This window comes from Rhinolophus sinicus, linkage group LG13, assembly GCF_036562045.2.
Source record: "Rhinolophus sinicus isolate RSC01 linkage group LG13, ASM3656204v1, whole genome shotgun sequence".
Lineage (NCBI taxonomy): Eukaryota > Metazoa > Chordata > Mammalia > Chiroptera > Rhinolophidae > Rhinolophus > Rhinolophus sinicus.
This window is the reverse complement of record NC_133762.1, coordinates 59,903,155-59,921,950: the sequence shown is the minus strand read 5'-3', so window position 1 is coordinate 59,921,950 and position 18,796 is coordinate 59,903,155.

The window sequence follows — 18,796 nt, the reverse complement described above, 5'->3', positions numbered from 1 at the left end:
CAAAAACAAGGACATAGACACCATAAAAGAGGACCAGTAAGAGATAAAGAATATAATAACTAAAATGAATAATGCACTAGAAGGAATCACCATCAGACTAAATGAGGCAGAGGATTGAATCAATGAGTTGGAAGACAAGGTAGTAAAAAACACTCAATTGGAACAACAACAACAGAAAAAGAATTCTTAAAAAATGAGAGTACTTTGAGAGACTTCTTGGACAGCATCGAGCATAACAATATTCACATCATAGGGGTACCAGAAGGAGAAGAAAGAAAGCAAGGGATTGAGAACGTATTTGAAGAAATAATGACTGAAAACTTTCCTAACCTGATGAAGGAAATAGACATATAAGCCAAAGAAGCACAGAGAGTCCCAAACAAAATGAGCCCAAATAAACTCATACCAAGACACATGATTAAAATGCAAAGGTTAAAGACAGAGAATTCTAAAAGCAGCAAGAGAAAAGCAGTTAGTTACTTACAAGGAAGCTTCCATAAGACTGTCAGCTGATTTTGCAACAGAAATTTTGCAGGCAAAAAAGAAATTGGCAAGAAATGTTCAAAGTGATGAAAAGTTAAGACCTACAACCAAGAATACACTACCCAGCAAGGCTATCATTTAAAATTCACAGAGCGATAAAGACCTTCCCAGACAAGAAAAAGTTAAAGGAGTTCATCACCACAAAATCACTATTACAAGAAATATTGAAGGGATTTCTTTATGAAGGAAGAAAAACATAAATATGAATAATAAAATGGCAATAACTATGTACCTATCAATAATCACTTTAAATGTAAATGGATTAAATGCTCCATCAAAAGACATAGGGTAACTGGGTGGATGAAAAAACAACACCCATACATATATTTTCAACAAGAAAACCCCTTCAGTTTGAAAGACATACACAGAGACTGAAATTAAAGGGATGGGAAAAGGTATTTCATGCAAATAGAAATGAAAAAAGAATGTGGGGTAGCATTATTTATGTAAGACAAACTAGTCTTTAAAAGAAAGTCTATAAATAAGAGACAAAGAGGGACATTACATAATAATAAAGGGATCAATCCAATAGTAAGATATAACTCTCATAAACATTCATGACCCAACACAGGAGAACTTAAATATATAAAGAAAACAATGACCACCATAAAGGGAGAGATCAAGAGAAACACAATTGCAGTCGAGGACTTGAACACCCCCATTGACACCAATGGGCAGACCTTCCAAACAGAAAAACAATAAAGAAACAGTGGGCTTAAATGACAGTAGACTGGATGGATTTAATTGATATTTTTAGAGCATTTCATCCCAAAGAAGCACAATATACATTCTTTTCAAGAGCACATGGAACATTTTCCAAGATAGACCACATATTAGGCCATAAAACAAGTCTCAATAAATATAAGAATGTTAAAATCATACCAAGTGTCTTTTCTGATTACAATGGTATAAAATTAGAAATCAATTACAAGAAAAAAAAATGAAGAAGAAAAAAAACTCCTAGAAACACATGAAGGCTAACTACATGCTATTAAATAATAAATGGGTCAACAACAATATCAAGGAAGCAATGAAAAGACATTTGGAAACAAATGAAAATGAAAACACAACAACCCAAAATCTATGGGACACAGTAAAATCAGTTCTACAAGGAAAAATTCAGAGCAATACTCAAGAAAAAAGAAAAATCTCAAATAAACAATCTAACCTTACACTTAAAGAAACTAGAAAAAGAACAGCAAACAAAGCCCAAGGTGAGTACAGGGAAGGAAATTATAAAGATTAGATTGGAAATAAATAAAAGAGTCTAAAAAAAATTAGGAAAGATCAATGAAGCCAATAGCTGGTTCTTTGAAAAAATAAACAAAGTTGATAAACTTTTAACCAGACTCATCAAGAACAAAAGAGAGAGGACCCAAATAAATAAAATCAGAAATGAAATATAAGAAGTGACAATGGACACCACAGGAATATAAAGGGTTATAAGAAAATACTACAAGCAATTATATGCCAACAAATTAGACAATCTAAAAGAAATGGATAAATTCCTAGAAACATACAATCTTCCAAAACTGAGTCAAGCAGAAAGAGAAAATCCAAACTGACCAATTACTACTAATGAAATCGAATCAGTAATCAACACACTTCCAACAAACAAAAGTCCTGGACAAGATGGTCTCACAGGTGAATTTTACCAAAAATTTAAATAAGAATTAACATCTGTATTTCTAAAAATATTCCAAAAATTTCAAGAGGAAGGAAAGATCCCAAGGTCATTTTACGAGGCCACCATTACTCTGATTCCAAAACCACAAAAAGATATTACAATAAAAGAAAATTATAGATCGACATTCCTGATGAACAGATACAAAAGTCCTCAACAGAATATTAGCAATGAATTCAGCTATATATTAAAAAGATTATACTCAATGATAAAGTGGGATCTATTCCTGGAATGTAGGGTTGGTTCAATATCCACAAATCAATTAATGTGATACACCACATAAACAAAACGAAAAATAAAAATCATATGGTCACATCAATAGATGCAGAAAAAACATTTGACAAAATCCAGCATCCATTTATGATAAAAACTCTCAGCAAAGTAGCATAGAGGGAATATATCTCAATATAAACTAGGTCATATAGGACAAACCCACAGCTAATATCATACTCAATGGGGAAAAGCTAAAAACATTCCCCGTAAGATCAGGAAAAAGAGAAGGATGCCCACTTTCACCACTTTTATTCAATATAGTATTAGAATGCCTAGCTATAGCAATCCGACAAGAAAAAGAGATAGAAGGCATCCACACGGGAAATGGAGTAATAAAACTGTCATTATTTGCAGATGACATGATACTATAGATAAAGAACCTAAAATATTCAACCAAAGAACTGATAAATGAATTTAGTAAAGGAGCAGAATATAAAATTAATATTCAGAAATCAGTTGTATTTTTGTACAACAATAACAAATTATCAGAAAGAGAAATTAAGAGACCAATCTCATTTACAATTGCATCCAAAACAAAAAGAAAAATACTTAGTAATAAATTTAACCAGCGAAGTAAAAGACCTGTACTCAGAAAATTATAAGACATTGAAGAGAGGGGGTTACGTCATAGGAATGGCGGCGGCAAGGTGGTCTTCTTCAGTTCGCCTTGGGAACTTGCCACAAATTGAACATCTATAACCCACCAAAGGATTCTCTGCTCATCACACAGAACAGCTAAGAGACTCAAACAAGGCTTACTTGAAGGTGGGCAAACCGGGCGAGCAGGGGAAGAAGGAAGGGAGCAGAGTGGAGATGCAGGGGGTCTCAGGATAGAACAGAGACCACAAGAGCGAGGAGGTGGGCTCTTTCCCTGCACCCCACAGATGATCTCTCCTGCTAAGAGAGCAGCATATCTACCATTTGAGGCAGTAACCTCAGCTGAGACCTCCAGCTGGGCCCTAGGTCAGACAAAGCAAGTAAACACCATACCTGGGCCTCTCCCCACACTCTCCCAAATCTACCCCGCCCTTCCTGAGAATCAAGCTGGCCCCTGAACTGAGGAGTAGTGTCAGATTACAGAGGAGCAGTAGCACTCAGGATCTGGGAAGACCGGTTTGCAGCTGCTGTCACCCAGGGAAGAAGCTGGGAAGAGTGTGACACTGCTGGGTTTGGAGAGAGAAGGCTCCTTCATCCCCGCCCCCACCTTTTCTGGCCTGCCTAGGGCAGGGCAATTACAACTGCAGAGACACACCCAGGGGTCAGCAGCAGGTGGCTGAGGCAGCTCTGGACTTTCAGCAGCTCAGAAATCTCACGCTCTATACACACACACACACACACACACACACACACACACAGATACACACACACACGGAAGACATTCCCTAAGACTCAGGAGACTGGGGCACAGGCCTGGCTGTGGTACTCTCAGTGTGCAAATATGTAAGCAAGAGCAGAAACTGCACTGACTTTGTAAAAACTACCATCCAGACCCCTTAGCCACACTCATCTAGAACTGCAGTGCCAGAGTCACTCTGGGCACTAGGTGGCTGGCTCTGCCTGCACAAGACACAGAGGGCTCTTTGGTGCAGCAGAGGACAACCTGGAGAATAATTGGTGGGCTTAAGCCAAGACTGGCACTTTTTTTATTTTGTTTTGTTTTTGTATTTTTTATATATTTGCCTGTGTTGAGTGTGGGTCATTCATTGTTTTTACCTGTGAGTGTATTTGTTTTTTTCTTTGTTGGTGTTTTTGTTGCTGTGCTTGGTAATTTGCTTCATTCTGAAATTGTGCTACACCAGGGCCCAGCCCAAGAGGCATAAGATTAAACACACCCAGAGGCCAAATCCCGACCAAACCAGAGCATTACTATGTTTTACTTACAGGTGACAAACCTACAGGGAATTCTCTACAGGCACTAGAGCCCATAGGGGCCAAGCCTCATTTGAGCAGTCAACCCTCATGAAACAGAACATCCTGCTGTGGGCAGAGCCAAGTTTCACAACTAGTCAGCCTAGGAGTCAATCCCACCTACTGACAAGAAAAAAGCAATTAAACCTCAACATTAACAGGACAATATACACAACACAAGGGTCACCTTTGGAGCACACACATAGGAGAATAGGGAAGTGATGCTAGTCAAATATAAAGGACACATACTTCATAAGAAAACACAGCAAAAAAACAAGAACCCTAGGGGAACCCTAATACATCAAAGCAAACACAGAGAGTCAGCCAGAATGGGGAAACAAAGAAACACGTCCCAAATAAAACAACAGAAGAAACCTCCAGAATTAGAACAAAATGAAATAGAGGTAAACAACATATCAGAGACAGAGTTCAGCACACTGATGATAAGAATGTTTAAGGAGCTTAGTGATGACATAAAGAAAGATAGAGAAATCATAATGAACAACAAGTTAGAACTAAAGAACACATAACTGAAATAAAGAACACAATTGAAGGAATTACCAGCAGGTTAGATGAGGCAGAGGATCGAATCAGCGACTTAGAAGACAAGTTAGCAGAGAGATCACCCAAGCAGAACAATAAAAAGAAAAAAGAATAAAAAACAATGAAAATGGTTTAAGAGACTTCTGGGATAACATCAAATGCAGCAACATGTGCATCATAGGAACACCAGAAGGTGAAGAGAGGGAACAAGGGATCGAGAACATATTTGAAGTAATAATGACGGAAAACTTCCCTAACCTGGTGAAGGAAACTGACATACAAGCCCAGGAAGTGCAGAGTTCCAACCCGGATAAACCCAAAGAGGTCCACACCAAGACACATTATAGTTAAAATGGCAAAAGTTAAATACAAAGAGAGAATCCTAGAAGCAGCAAGAGAAAGACAGTGTGTTACATACAAAGGAACTCATATAAGACTATCAGCTGACTTTTCTACAAAAATTTTGCAGGACAGAAGGGAATGGCAGGAGGTACTCAAAGTAATGTAGAACAAAGGCCTACAACCTAGATTGCTTTATCCAGCAAGGCTATCATTTAAAATTGAAGGAGCAATAAAGGGCTTCCCAGACAAGAATAAACTAAAGGAATTCATTACCACCAAGTCAGCATTGCAGAAAATATTAAAAGGGCTTCTGTAAGCAGAGGAAAGATGAAAACAATCTAACTACAAATAAAAAATGGGAATAACTATGTACCTATCAATAATCACTTTAAATGAAAACAGATTAAATGTTCCAATTAAAAGACATAGGTTGGTTGAGTGGATAAGAAAGCAAGACAGTTGTATATACTGTATGTAAGAGACTCACCTCAGATCAAAAGACAGACACAGGCTGAAAGTGAAGGGTTGGAGTAAGATATTTCATGCAAATGGAAATGAGAAAAAAGCTGTAGTACCAGTACTTATATCTGACAAAATAGACTTTAAACTGAAGAATATATTAAAAGACAAAGATTGACACTACATAATAATAAAGGGATCGATCTGACAAGAGGACATAACCCAAGTAAACATCTATGCACCCCACACAGAAGCACCTACATATATAAAACAGATATTGACTGACATAAAGGCAGATATCAACAGTAACACTATCATAGTAGGAGACTTCAACACATCTCTGACAACAAAGGACAGGTCTGCCAGACAGAAAATCAATATGGAAACAACGGCCTTAAATGACACATTAGACCAGTTAGATTTCATCAATATTTTAAGAGTTTCACCCCAAAGCTGCAGAATACATGTTCTTTTCAAGCACACATGGAACATTTTCCAAGATAGACCACATGTTAGGCCACAAAAGAAGTCTTGATAAATTTAAGAAAATTAAAATCATACCAGTTGTCTTCTCTGACCACAGTTCTATGAAATTAGAAATCAACTACAAGAAAAAAACTGGAAGACACACAAATACATGGGCGCTGAACAACATGTTACTAAATAATGAATGGATCAACAATGAGATCAAGGAAGAAATCAAAATACATCTCGAGACAAACAAAATGAAAACACAGCAACCCAAAATCTATGGAGTGCAGTGAAAGCAGTCCTAAGAGGCAAATTCATAGCAATGCAGGCCTACCTAAAAAAACAAGAGAAACCAGAAATCAACAGTCTATTATTACAATCAAGGGATATGGAAAAAGAACAGCAAAATAAGCCCAAAGGGAGTACAAGGAATGAGATAATACAGATCAGAGCAGAAACAAATGAAATAGAAACCAAAAAACAATACAAAAGGTCAATGAATCCAAGAGCTGGTTTTTAGAGAAGATAAAGAAAAATCGACAAAACTTTAGCCAGACTCATAAAAAAAAAAAAGAGTACCCAAACTAATAAAATCAGAAATGAGAGAGGAACAGTGATGACAGACACCGCAGCAATAAAAAAAAAAAAAAAAAAAAAGAAAGAAAGAAAGAAATTACTATGAGCAACTATATGCCAACAAATTAGACAACCTGGAAGAAATCGACAGTTTTGTGGAACCATACAATGTTCCCAGGCTAACTCAAGAAGAAACGGAAAACCTGAATAGACTGATTACCACCAGGGAAATTGAATCAGCAATCAACAAGCTCCCAACAAACAAAAGCCCTGGACCAGATGGATTCACAGGTGAATTTTACAAAACATTCAAAAAAGAATTATCACCTATTCTCCTCAAATTACTGCCAAAAATCCAGAAGGAGGGAAGTCTTCCAAACACTTTACACGAGGACGTTATCACCCTGTTCCCAAAATCAGTCAAAGAGATTACAAAAAAAGAAAACGACAGCCCGATATCTCTAATGAACATAGATGCAAACGTCCTCAACAAAATTTTAGCAAAAAGAATTCAACAATACACTAAAGAGATCATATACCATGATTAAGTGGAATTCATTCCTGGTATGCAAGGGTGGTTCAACATCCGTAAATCAATTAATGTGATATACCACATGTGGGGACAGAGTCCCAGAGAGCAGTTTCCAGGCTCTCAGCCTCGCGTGGGGAGGTACTGGTTAGGGTAGTGAATGACCATCAACTGTGATTGGTTGGTCATCAGCTGTAACCGGTTAGCCTATTGGCTACTGATGTAACTGCGGGGCTGTGTTGATTGGTTGGTCGGTTGGCAGGCAGAGAAGTGAATGGCGAACTGCGGATTGTGTGGCTACTACTGCGTGTGTCTTGCCCGGCCACCAGAGAGAATATAGTGATATGACTCCCCTATCTAAGGCTCCGTGGGTGTTCCTTTTTGGCCTGGCCATATCCTGCATTCTTATGTGGGGAGTGGGACAGGAGGCCCCACAGGATGCCCCGCACAACAATTGGTGCAGCAAGCAGGGTCTCCCGCATCACACCACATTAACAAAATGAAAAATAAAAATCATATGATTATATCAATAGATGCAGAAAAAGCATTTGACAAAATCTAGCAGCCACTTATGATAAAAACTGTTAAGAAAGTGGGAATAGAGGGATCATATCTCAACATAATAATGGCCATATATGATAAACCCAAGCTAACATTATACTCAATGGGGAAAAGCTAAAACCATTCCCATTAAGATCAGGAACAAGGCAAGGTTGCCCACTTTCTCCACTTCTATTCAACATAGTGCTGGAAGTTCTAGCCACAGCAATCAGACAAGAAAAAGAAATAAAAGGCATCCAAATTGGTAAGGAGGAAGTAAAATTGTCATTATTTGCAGATGAGATGATACTAATATAGAGAACCCTAAAGACTCCACACAGAAATTATTAGAGCTGATAGATGAATTTAGTAAAGTAGCAGGATACAAAATTAATATTCAGAAATCAGTTGCATTTGTATATACCAATAATAAAACATCAGAAGGAGAAATTAAAAAAACACTCCCATTTACAATTGCTCCAAAGACTATAAGATACTTGGGAATAAATTTAACCAAAGAAGTAAAAGATCTGAACTAAGATAATTATAAGACAGTGAAGAGAGAAATTAAAGAAGATACAAATAGATGGAAATACATACCATGTTCATGGATAGGAAGAATTAATATAGTTAAAATGTCCATACCGCCTAAGGCAATATACAGATTCAACGCAATTCCTATCAAACTACCAATGACATTTTTCACAGAAATAGAACATATAATCCTAAAATTTATATGGAACCATAAAAGACCCCGGATAGCCTCAGCAATCTTGAGAAATAAGAACAAAGTGGGAGGTATAATGATACCTGACATCAAATTATACTACAAGCCTACAGTAATCAAAAGAGCATGGTACTGGCATAAAAACAGACACATAGATCAACGGAAGAGACTAGAGAGCCCAGAAATAAATCCATGCCTATATGGTCATTTAATCTATGACAATGGAAGCAAGAATTTATGGTGGGGTAAACAAAGTCTATTCATTAAATGGTGCTGGGAAACCTGGACAGACACATGCAAAAAAATGAAGCTGGATCACCTGCTTACACCATATAAAAGATAAATTCAAAATGGATTAAAGACTTAAATGTAAGTTCTGAAACCATAAAATTCCTAGAAAATACAGGAAGAAAGTTTACAGACATTACCCGGAGTAAGATTTTTACTGATATATCCCCTCGTCAAGGGAAGTAAGAAAAAAAATAAACATGTGGGATTACATCAAACTAAAAAGTTTTTCACAGAAAAAAAAAATCAGTAAAACAAAAAGGGATCCTACTGAATGGGAGAAGATATTTGCCAATGATATATCCAATAAGGGGTTTATATCCCAAATTTATAAAATAAAAAAAAATACTCACTCAACTCAACTCCAAAAAAGCAAACAACCCAATTAAAAAATGGGCAGAGGACATGAAGAGACATTTTTCTAAAGAGGACATACAGATGACAGTAATGAAAAAAGTGCTCAATCTCATTAATCGTTAGAGAAGTGCAAATAAAAACCACAATGAGATACCACTTCACCCCAGTCAAAATGGCTATCATCAATAAATCAACAAACAGCAAGTGCTGATGAGGACATGGAGGAAAGGGAACCCTTGTGCACTGTTGGTGGGATTGCAGATTAGTGCAGCGACTATGGAAAACAGTGTGGAGGTATCTCAAAAAACTGAAAATGGAACTCCTTATGACCCAGCAATTGCACTCCTAGGTATCAATCTGGAGAAATCCAAAACTCTGATTCGAAAAATGTATACACCCGTATGTTTATTGTAGCACTATACACAATAGCCAAGTCATGGAAATAACCGAAATGCCCTTTGGTACATGACTGGATTAAGACACAGTGGTACATGTATACCATGGAGTATTACACAGCCATAATGAAGAATAAAATCTTAACATATGCAACAATATGGATGGACCTAGAGAACATTATGCTAAATGAAATAAGTCAGACAGATAAAGACAAATATCATATGATCTCATTTATGTGTGGAATCTAAAGAAAAGAATAAATGAATGAACTAATCTGAAACAGTCTCAGAAACATAGAGGAAAAACGGAGAGTTGCTAGATGGGAGGGGGGTGGGATAAGGGGGAAGGTGAGGGGATTAGAAAGCACAATCGTTAACCACAAGATTGCCACAGGGTTATGAAAGTCAATTTGGGGAATGTAATCAATAATGTTGTAAAGATTTTGTAGAATAGCCAATGGACACTTGTCTTATTAAGGAGACCATCTTGGGGATGATGTAAATGCCTGATCACTGCAATGTACACCTGAAGTTGAAGCTGAACAATAATGAATGTCAACTATAATTTTTTATATATTCTTATATATAGTTACAAAATGTGGAGTACAGCATTAGGAATGGAGACAGTGAAAATGTAATGGCTGTAGGCGATGTCAGAGAGAACTGGAAAATCTAAACAGATAGATCACCAGTAACGAAATTGAATTAGTCATCCAAAACCTTCCCAAAAACAAAAGTCTGGGAACAGATGGCTTCACTAGTGAATTCTACCAAACCTTCAAAGAGGATATAATACCAATCCTGCTCAAACTCTTCCAAAAAATTGAAGAAGAGACAGTACTCCCTAACTCATTTTATGAGGCCAATATTACCCTGATACTAAAACCTGGTAAGTACAACACAAAAAAAGAGAACTACAGACCAATATCTCTGATGAATATAGATGCAAAAATACTAAACAAAATTCTGGGCAAATTGAATGGAACAATGCATTAAAAAGATTATTCATCGCGACCAAGTGGGGTTCATCCCCGGGGCACAAGGATGGTTCAACATCCACAAATCCATCAATGTGATACATCACATAAACAAAATAAAGGACAAAAATCATATGATTATATCAATTGATGCAGAAAAAGCATTTGACAAGATACAACATCCATTTATGATTAAAACACTTAATTAAATAGGTATAGAAGGAGAATACCTTAACATAATAAAGGCCATATATGACAAACCCTCAGCTAATCTCATAATTAATGGTGAAAAGCTGAAGCCCTTTGCTCTATGTTCAGGAACACGACAGGGCTGTCTCCTATCACCTCTGCTTTTCAACATAGTTTTGGAAGTCCTGGCCAGAGAAATCAGTCAAGAGAAAGAAATAAAAAGCATCCAAATTGGGAATGAAGAAGTTAAATTGTCACTCTTTGCAGATGACATGATCCTACATATGGAAAACCCTAAAGACTCCACCAAAAAAACTATTAGAAACAATCAACGAGTACAGTAAACTTGCCAGGTACAAAATCAACGTACAAAATTCCATTGCATTCCTATATACTAACAATAAAATCTCCAAAAAAGAAATAAGAAAAAACAATTCCTTTCGCAATTGCACCAAAAAGAATATAATACTTAGGAATAAACTTAACCAAGGATATGAAAGATGTATATGCTGAAAACTACAAGACATTTTTAAAAATAATTGAAGAAGACACAAAGAAATGGAAAAACATTCCGTGCTCACGGATTGGAAGAATCAACATAGTTAAAATGGCCATATTACCCAAAGCAATATACAGATTCAATGCAATCCCCATCAAAATCCCAATGGCAATTCTTAAAGAAATAGAACGAAAAATCATTAGCTTTCTTTGGAACCAGAAAAGACCCCGAATAGCCAAAGCAATCTTAAGAAAATAGAACATTGGTGGATGTATCACACTCCCTGACTTTAGCTTGTATTACAGGGCAACAATAATCAAAACAGCATGGTATTGTCAGAAAAACAGACACATAGACCAATGGATAGAATTGAGAACCCAGAAATAAAACCACATAAACATGGACAGATAATTTTTGACAAAGAAGCAAAAAATATACAATGGAGAAAAGATAGCCTGTTCAATAAATGGTGCTGGGAGAATTGGATAGCCACATGCAAAAGAATGAAACTAGACTGTTATCTGTCACCATGTACCAAAATTAATTCAAAATGGATCAAAGACTTAAGCATAACACCTGAAACAATAAACTGCATAGAAGAAAACATAGGTTCTAAACTTATGGACTTTGGGTTCAAAGAGCATTTTATGAATTTGACTCCAAAGGCAAGGGAAGTAAAAGCTAAAATAAACAAATGGGACTATATGAAACTTAAAAGCTTCTGCACAGCAAAAGAAACCATTGACAAAATAACGAGGCAACCAATTGAATGGGAGAAGATTTTTGTAAACAGTGCCTCTGATAAGGGGCTAGTATTCAAAATATACAAGGAACTCATGCAGCTGAACAACAAAGAAACAAACAACCCAATTGAAAAATGGGCATAGGACCTGAAGAGACATTTCTCCAAAGAGGACATATAAATGGCAAATAGACATATGAAAAGATGCTCAAGATCATTAATCATCAGAGAAATGCAAATAAAAACCACAATGAGATATCACCTCACCCCAGTCAGAATGGCTACCATCAACAAGACAAATAGTAACAAGAGTTGGAGAGGCTGTGGAGAAAAAGGAACCCTCATACACTGTTGGTGGGAATGCAGACTGGTGAAGCCATTATGGAAGGCAGTGTGGAGGTTCCTCAAGAAATTTCGAATGGAATTACCGTATGACAGAGCAATCCCTCTCATGGGTATCTACCCAAAAAATCTGAAAACATTTATACATAAAGACACGCGTGCTCCAATGTTCATTGCAGCTTTATTTACAGTGGCCAAGACAAGGAAACAACCAAAATGTCAATAAAGAAGTGGTGATATATATATAGACATAGATAGATATAGATATAGATATAGATATAGATATAGATATAGATATAGATATAGATATAGATATAGATATAGATATAGATATAGATATAGATATAGATATAGATATAGATATAGGTATAGGTATAGATATAGATATAGATAGATATAGATATAATGGAATACTATTCAGCGGTTAGAAAAGATGAAATAGGACCATGTGTGACAACACGGATGGATCTTGAGAGTACAATGCTAAGTGAAATAAGTCAGACAGAAAAAGCAGAGAACCGTATGATTTCACTGATATGTGGTATATAAACCAAAAACAACAAAAGAACAAGACAAACAAATGAGAAACAAAAACTTGTAGACACAGACAATAGTATAGTGGTTACCAGAGGGTAAGGAGGGTGGGGGTGGTAGATGAGAGTAAAGGGGATCAAATATATGGTGATGGAAGGAGAACTGACTCTGGGTGGTGAACACAACATGTGACTTATAGATGATGTAATACAGAATTGTACACCTGAAATCTATGTAACTTTACTAACAATTGTCACCCCAATGAACTTTAGTTAAAAAAAAAGAAAAATAGGGCAAGCTAATATAAGGGGTAATAGTGTTCTGGGAAGAGGAACTAGTTCATGCAAAGGTCTTAAGCAGGGAGCATGACTACATGTTTCAGAGATCACAGAGGCCAGTGTAACCGCAACAAAATGGGCAAAAGATAATCATGGGACCTGAGGTTCAGAAGTAGCAGGACCCAGATAAGTGGGCTTGCAAGCCATGGCAAGGATTTGTCTCTTATTCTGAATGAAATAGAGGTATTGAAGTTTTTTAGCAAATGAGTGACATCAGTGGCTTAAGATTTTTTAAATAGTTACCTATTCTGTCTCTCATGTTCAGAATAGATTATGGGGATAGAGACAAGGAAACCAGTTAAGAAGGCACTAGATGATGGTATTTGGGCCAGGGTATTAGCAGAAAAGATAGTGAGAATTGGTCAGCTTCTGGATGTATTCTGAAAGAGAGCCAATAGGGTTTTGACAGATTAAAGGTGGAATGTGACAGAAAATGCAGTATCAAGGGTAAGGTCTGGCCTGGGCTATTAGGACAGTGACGTGTCTATTCACTAGGATGGGGAAGGTGACAGGTAGGATGGATTCAGACTGTAATAAAGTTCTCTTCAGCCATGATGAGCTGGAGATGTCCTTTACACGTCTAAGTGGAAATATTGAGTAGGAGTTGGATATATGAGTCTAGAGTTTTGGGGAAAGGTTTGGCTTAAAGGTAAAAATGAGGCAAGGGGATGTCAAAGCATATGGAAGGTATTTAAAACCACAAGACAAGATGGGATAATCAAAGGAGAGGGTATCGATAAAGAAGAGGATATGGACTAAAACTGAGGTATTCCACATAACAAGGTAATGAACAAGAAGAAAAACCAGCAGAAGGACTGAGAAAGAAAGGCAGGTATGTGTGGTCTCCTAGAAGCCAAGTGAAGACACAGTTTCAAGGAGAAAGAAGTACTTAATTATGGTGAATGTTGCTGATGGGTCAAGTAGGATGAGAACTAAGAAATGAGCTTTGGTTTTAGCAGCAGGGATGCCACATTGACCTTGACAAGAGTAGTTTTAGGTGGGTGTTGGTGGCTAAAGCCTGATTCGAGTGGGATCAAAAGAAAGTGGGAGGAGATGAATTAGTGACAGTGAGTAAGGTCTTTCAAAGAGTGGGAAGCAAATAAATGATGCAAGAGCTGGGGAGGGAACAGGGTCACTAGTTAGTTTAAGACGAGAGTAACAGTAACACACTTGTTGAGTGATAGGAATGATCCAATGGAAAGCACACACTGATGTTATAGGAAAGAGAAGGTAGAATCACTGCAGCAAAATCCTTCTAAATGACAATCCTGAGACTTTGGCACAGGTGAACAGATGGGCGTTAGATAGGAGTCTGGTGTTCATCTCTGGAAGAGGGAAGAAGCTGAAGGTGAGAGTACGGGGAGGAGGGGGATCAGTAAACGTAACAGGAACTGTCTTTGGAATTTCTCTGGTTGTTTACATTTTTCTAAAAAAGTTGGAAGCTAAGAGAGATGATGGGAGTGGAGACATTGGGACTTCAAGAACAGAGGAGGTATGACATGGCCACTTAGAAGAGTATGACAGAGATTGGATTAGAGACATCCAAGATTGGATTAGAGATTGGATTGCCAGACAGCCTGAATCGTCACAGTGGTTCACAGCCATGAATTTAAAGACAGACTTGTAGCCCTGGCCGGTGTTTCTCCGCAGGCATGGTCGTCTGCACAGAGGCAGGTATGGGATAGGCAGAGAGTTGGATTTAACCAGTGCTGCAGTTTGTCAAGCAAGACAAAAAGAAGAGTAAGGGAATGTTTATAGTGATTGACCAAGAGATTTGAGCTGAGTAATGTGGGTTGTGAGGAGGAGGAAAAATAAGGATTTCTGCTTCTGGCCAAGATGAATAGAAGGACCAGATTTATCCTCTCATCTTAAGCAACTGAAAAACTGGACCTTCCCTCCTCGCCAAAAAAAATGAATATATTCTCAAACAGTGGTATGTAGACATTGAAAAACTGGCAGCACTGGCAGGAATCCCTGAGATATGAAAAACAGGTTGACTCTATCATTGCCTAGCTTACCATCGGGTTGCAGCACAGGAAAAGAGACACTCAGCAGAATGCAGCGACCTCCCTGAATTTAGGAGATGGAGCTGGGAGTCTGGGGAGGTTGCAGGAGCTGGAGTTCATAGGGCAGAATCCCTGAGAGGGTCAGTACACAAAAAGAGAACTCTAAAGAGTTGCAGAGATCTGCAGAGGGTCCTCTTAAGTTTTCAGGTGACTGTAATTGAATATGAGGAAAGTATTGCAGCCTGAGGAAGAACCGTCAGAAGGAAGAGAAGGAGAAACCCATGACACTCACACAGGGCCAAGTGGAGCCAGAGACCCACCATCCAGACTAGAAAGCATCATAATACACAGAGCATTGGTCAAGGGCTCAAATTGTATTGCCTCAATAGTGAAGCAAAATTAGGTTGTTCTGACCGCATCTAACAAAGCTTAAAAGCAATACTCTGCAGGATCAACCTCTGTCCTTAACTATATCCCAGAAGAAAACTCAAGGAGAGTAAAGTAATATAAGAACATTCAGCATCCACAAGGTAAAATGCGGTAGGATGAATAAAATGGATATGCCAGTGGGCTTAAGGAATTGTTGGTCTTGGAATTCTAAAGAGAATAAGCTAGAACTGTAAAATGCGGTGGTCAGAAAGTGGCGTGTTTTAAGTCTTTATAACATTTATTAGGGTGACACTGGTTAGTAAAATTATATAGGTTGTAAGTGTACATTTCTATAACATATCATCTGTATATTGCATTGTGTGTTCACCAGCCAGGTCAGTTCTCCTTCCATCACCATATATTTGACTACTTTTACCCTCTTCTATCAACCGCCCTTACCTTCTGGTAACCACTAAACTGTTGTCTGAGTCTATGAGTTTTTATTTGTTTGCTTGCTTGTCTTGTTTGTTTGTTGCTTTCAGTTTGACATGCCACATGTGAGTAAAGTCATATGGTTCTCACTTTTTTCTCTCTGACTCATTTGCTAAGCACGATAATCTCAAGTGTTTGAAAATATGATTGAGGCAGAGCTGTAGTTATTGCTAATGACAACGTATGAAGTAAAACTGTGGAGGACAAGAGCACATGAGAGGGGTTCAAAAAATCAAAGCCAATACTATTAAAAAGATAAGAGATAACAAGCATTGAGGAGGACATGGAGAAAAGGGAACCCCCGTGCTCTGTTGGTGGGAACGTAAATTGGTGCAGCCACTATGCTCCTCAGAATGGATGTTCCTCAGAAAATTAAAAATGGAACCAGAATGTAACCCAGCAGTTCCACTTCTGGGTATATATCCAAAGAAAATTAAATCGGGATCTCAAAGATATATTGTTACCCCCATAATCATTGCTGCAGCATTATTCATAATACCCAAGATAGAAAAACAGTGTAATTATACATCAAAAAATGAATGGATAAAGAATATGACATTTTGTGTATGTGTGTGTGTATAATTCAGTCATGAGAAAGAAGAAAATGCTGCCATTTGTGGAAACGTGTGTGAAACTTGAGGGCATTATGCTAAGTGAAATAAGTCAAATATAGAAAGACAAATTAAATAAGTGTATGATATCTCTTATACGTGGTATCTAAAAAAGTTGAACTCAGAGTAGAAGAGAATAGAGTGGTTGTGGTTTCTAGGGGTTGGGGTGAGGGGAAGGGGGAATGAGGGGATATCGGTCAAAGGGCACAAAATTACAGTTATAACATGAATAAATTCTGGAGATCAAATGTACAGCATCGTGATTGTAGCTAATAATGTTGTATATATACTTGAAACTTGCAAACAGAGTAAATCTTCAATGTTCTAACCACAAACACACGCACAAAAATGGTAATTATGTGATGCAATGGCAGTGTTAGCTAGTGCTATCTGTGGTGGTCATCATTTTGCAATATTTAAGTGTATCAAATCAACAGCTTTTCACCTTAAACTCACACAATGTTATATGTCAATTATATCCCAAGAAAGCAGGGATAAAAAGAACCAAAAATCCAGGTTGTGTAAAGCATCATGTATGAGCACATTGAGACTATCAAGAACTGAAACATGTAATTTTGGAGAGAATGACAGTGAACAGCGCCACCCATCACAAGTCTTTAGCTGTGCATGACTATTTTCATTTTGATTGTCAATCCTTAATTACTATTAAATAAAGTTGAGAAATCACTTCCTTAGTTGCAGTAACTACATTTCAAGTGTTCAACAGTCACATGCGTCTATTGTATTGCATGATGCAGCTATGGAATATTTCTATCACAGCAGAAAGTTCTATTAAACAGTGCTGGCCTACAATGATTAAATGACCTGAGGAGGACAGTAAGGCAGCAGCAACTGAGGGAACTTGCTTTGGGAACAATGTAAGCACAGGACTTGGGCTTAAATTACAACAGATCCTCCTTTTTCTTACCTGGTCCCTGCAGCAGCAAGAAACGAGATGGAGGACATTGGTACTCCATCCCAAAACAGCTCTCTTCTTGAATACGTTGGTGGGATTATTCCGGCCTGACCTTTTTATTTATTTTGAACTTAAGCTGCCTTAGAATGTGCCATTTTTAATGGAATATTTCTTGGGCTTCATATCTTTAAGCACTTCGATTTCTCTGTATTTCTGGTGCACTCTGGAACCAGCATTGATGTCCCTCGCTGGTTAGGAGGGAGGGAGCATGAGACAGTTATGGAGGATCTGAGACAATCTCTGAGCTGCACTATGATGGCATAGAACCTACAGAGTGACATCTCAGGATAGCTTATGTGCAAAAGCCTTGTGAAAAGATGGTGGCATAAGGGGATCAAAGATGGAAAGATAATTGAAGTATTTAACTCGAGAATTAATTTGCTTGAATGACAGAAGACAAGGTGGCCCATAGATGAATGTGGAATTATTTGCACAGAAAGGACAGACCATTGTTGTTGTCAGTAAGAGACGCTCATTGTGAAGCCTCATTCTACTGTGTTGAAACTGGTGGAATGACTATGTCAGAATCCCTTCTTAGGGCCCCACTAGAGCACCCTTCTCTCTGGCTCTGTAGACCACCCCCAAATCTGACCTCTGTTGAGCAGGCCTTAGACCAAGGAATGCTTGGAATTCCCCAAGAAGCACAAATTTAAAAGAGAAAAGTAGAGCTGCCCCTCCAGTTCTGCAAAAGTAGAAGTGATCCTTGTTTCAGGCATCCAGAGACATGACCTATGCAGAAGGAACCAGTGAAGGCTGGTACCCCAGGCAACGGCAGGGTAAGGTGGGAGTTGGGGTGCAGAATAGGACATTCAACCCCAGGAAACAAGTGTGCCAGCCGTTTCCTGGGCACCAAGACCAGCATCAAGACTGACTTTACTCTGAGCCAATGAGTTTCTGGCATATCTTCTCACAACCTGGGCACAGTGTGGCCTCAGTACCTGGGAGGGCTGGAAAGGATAAGAAAACATCAGATGGTAGCTCAGCCATCATAAGAGGGCCGTGGAGGCAGACCCTCCTTCTAGGTAGAGAGGAAGACTGGACAAACCATGGGAAGGGGCGATAGTATAGGTAAAAACATGAAGTGTG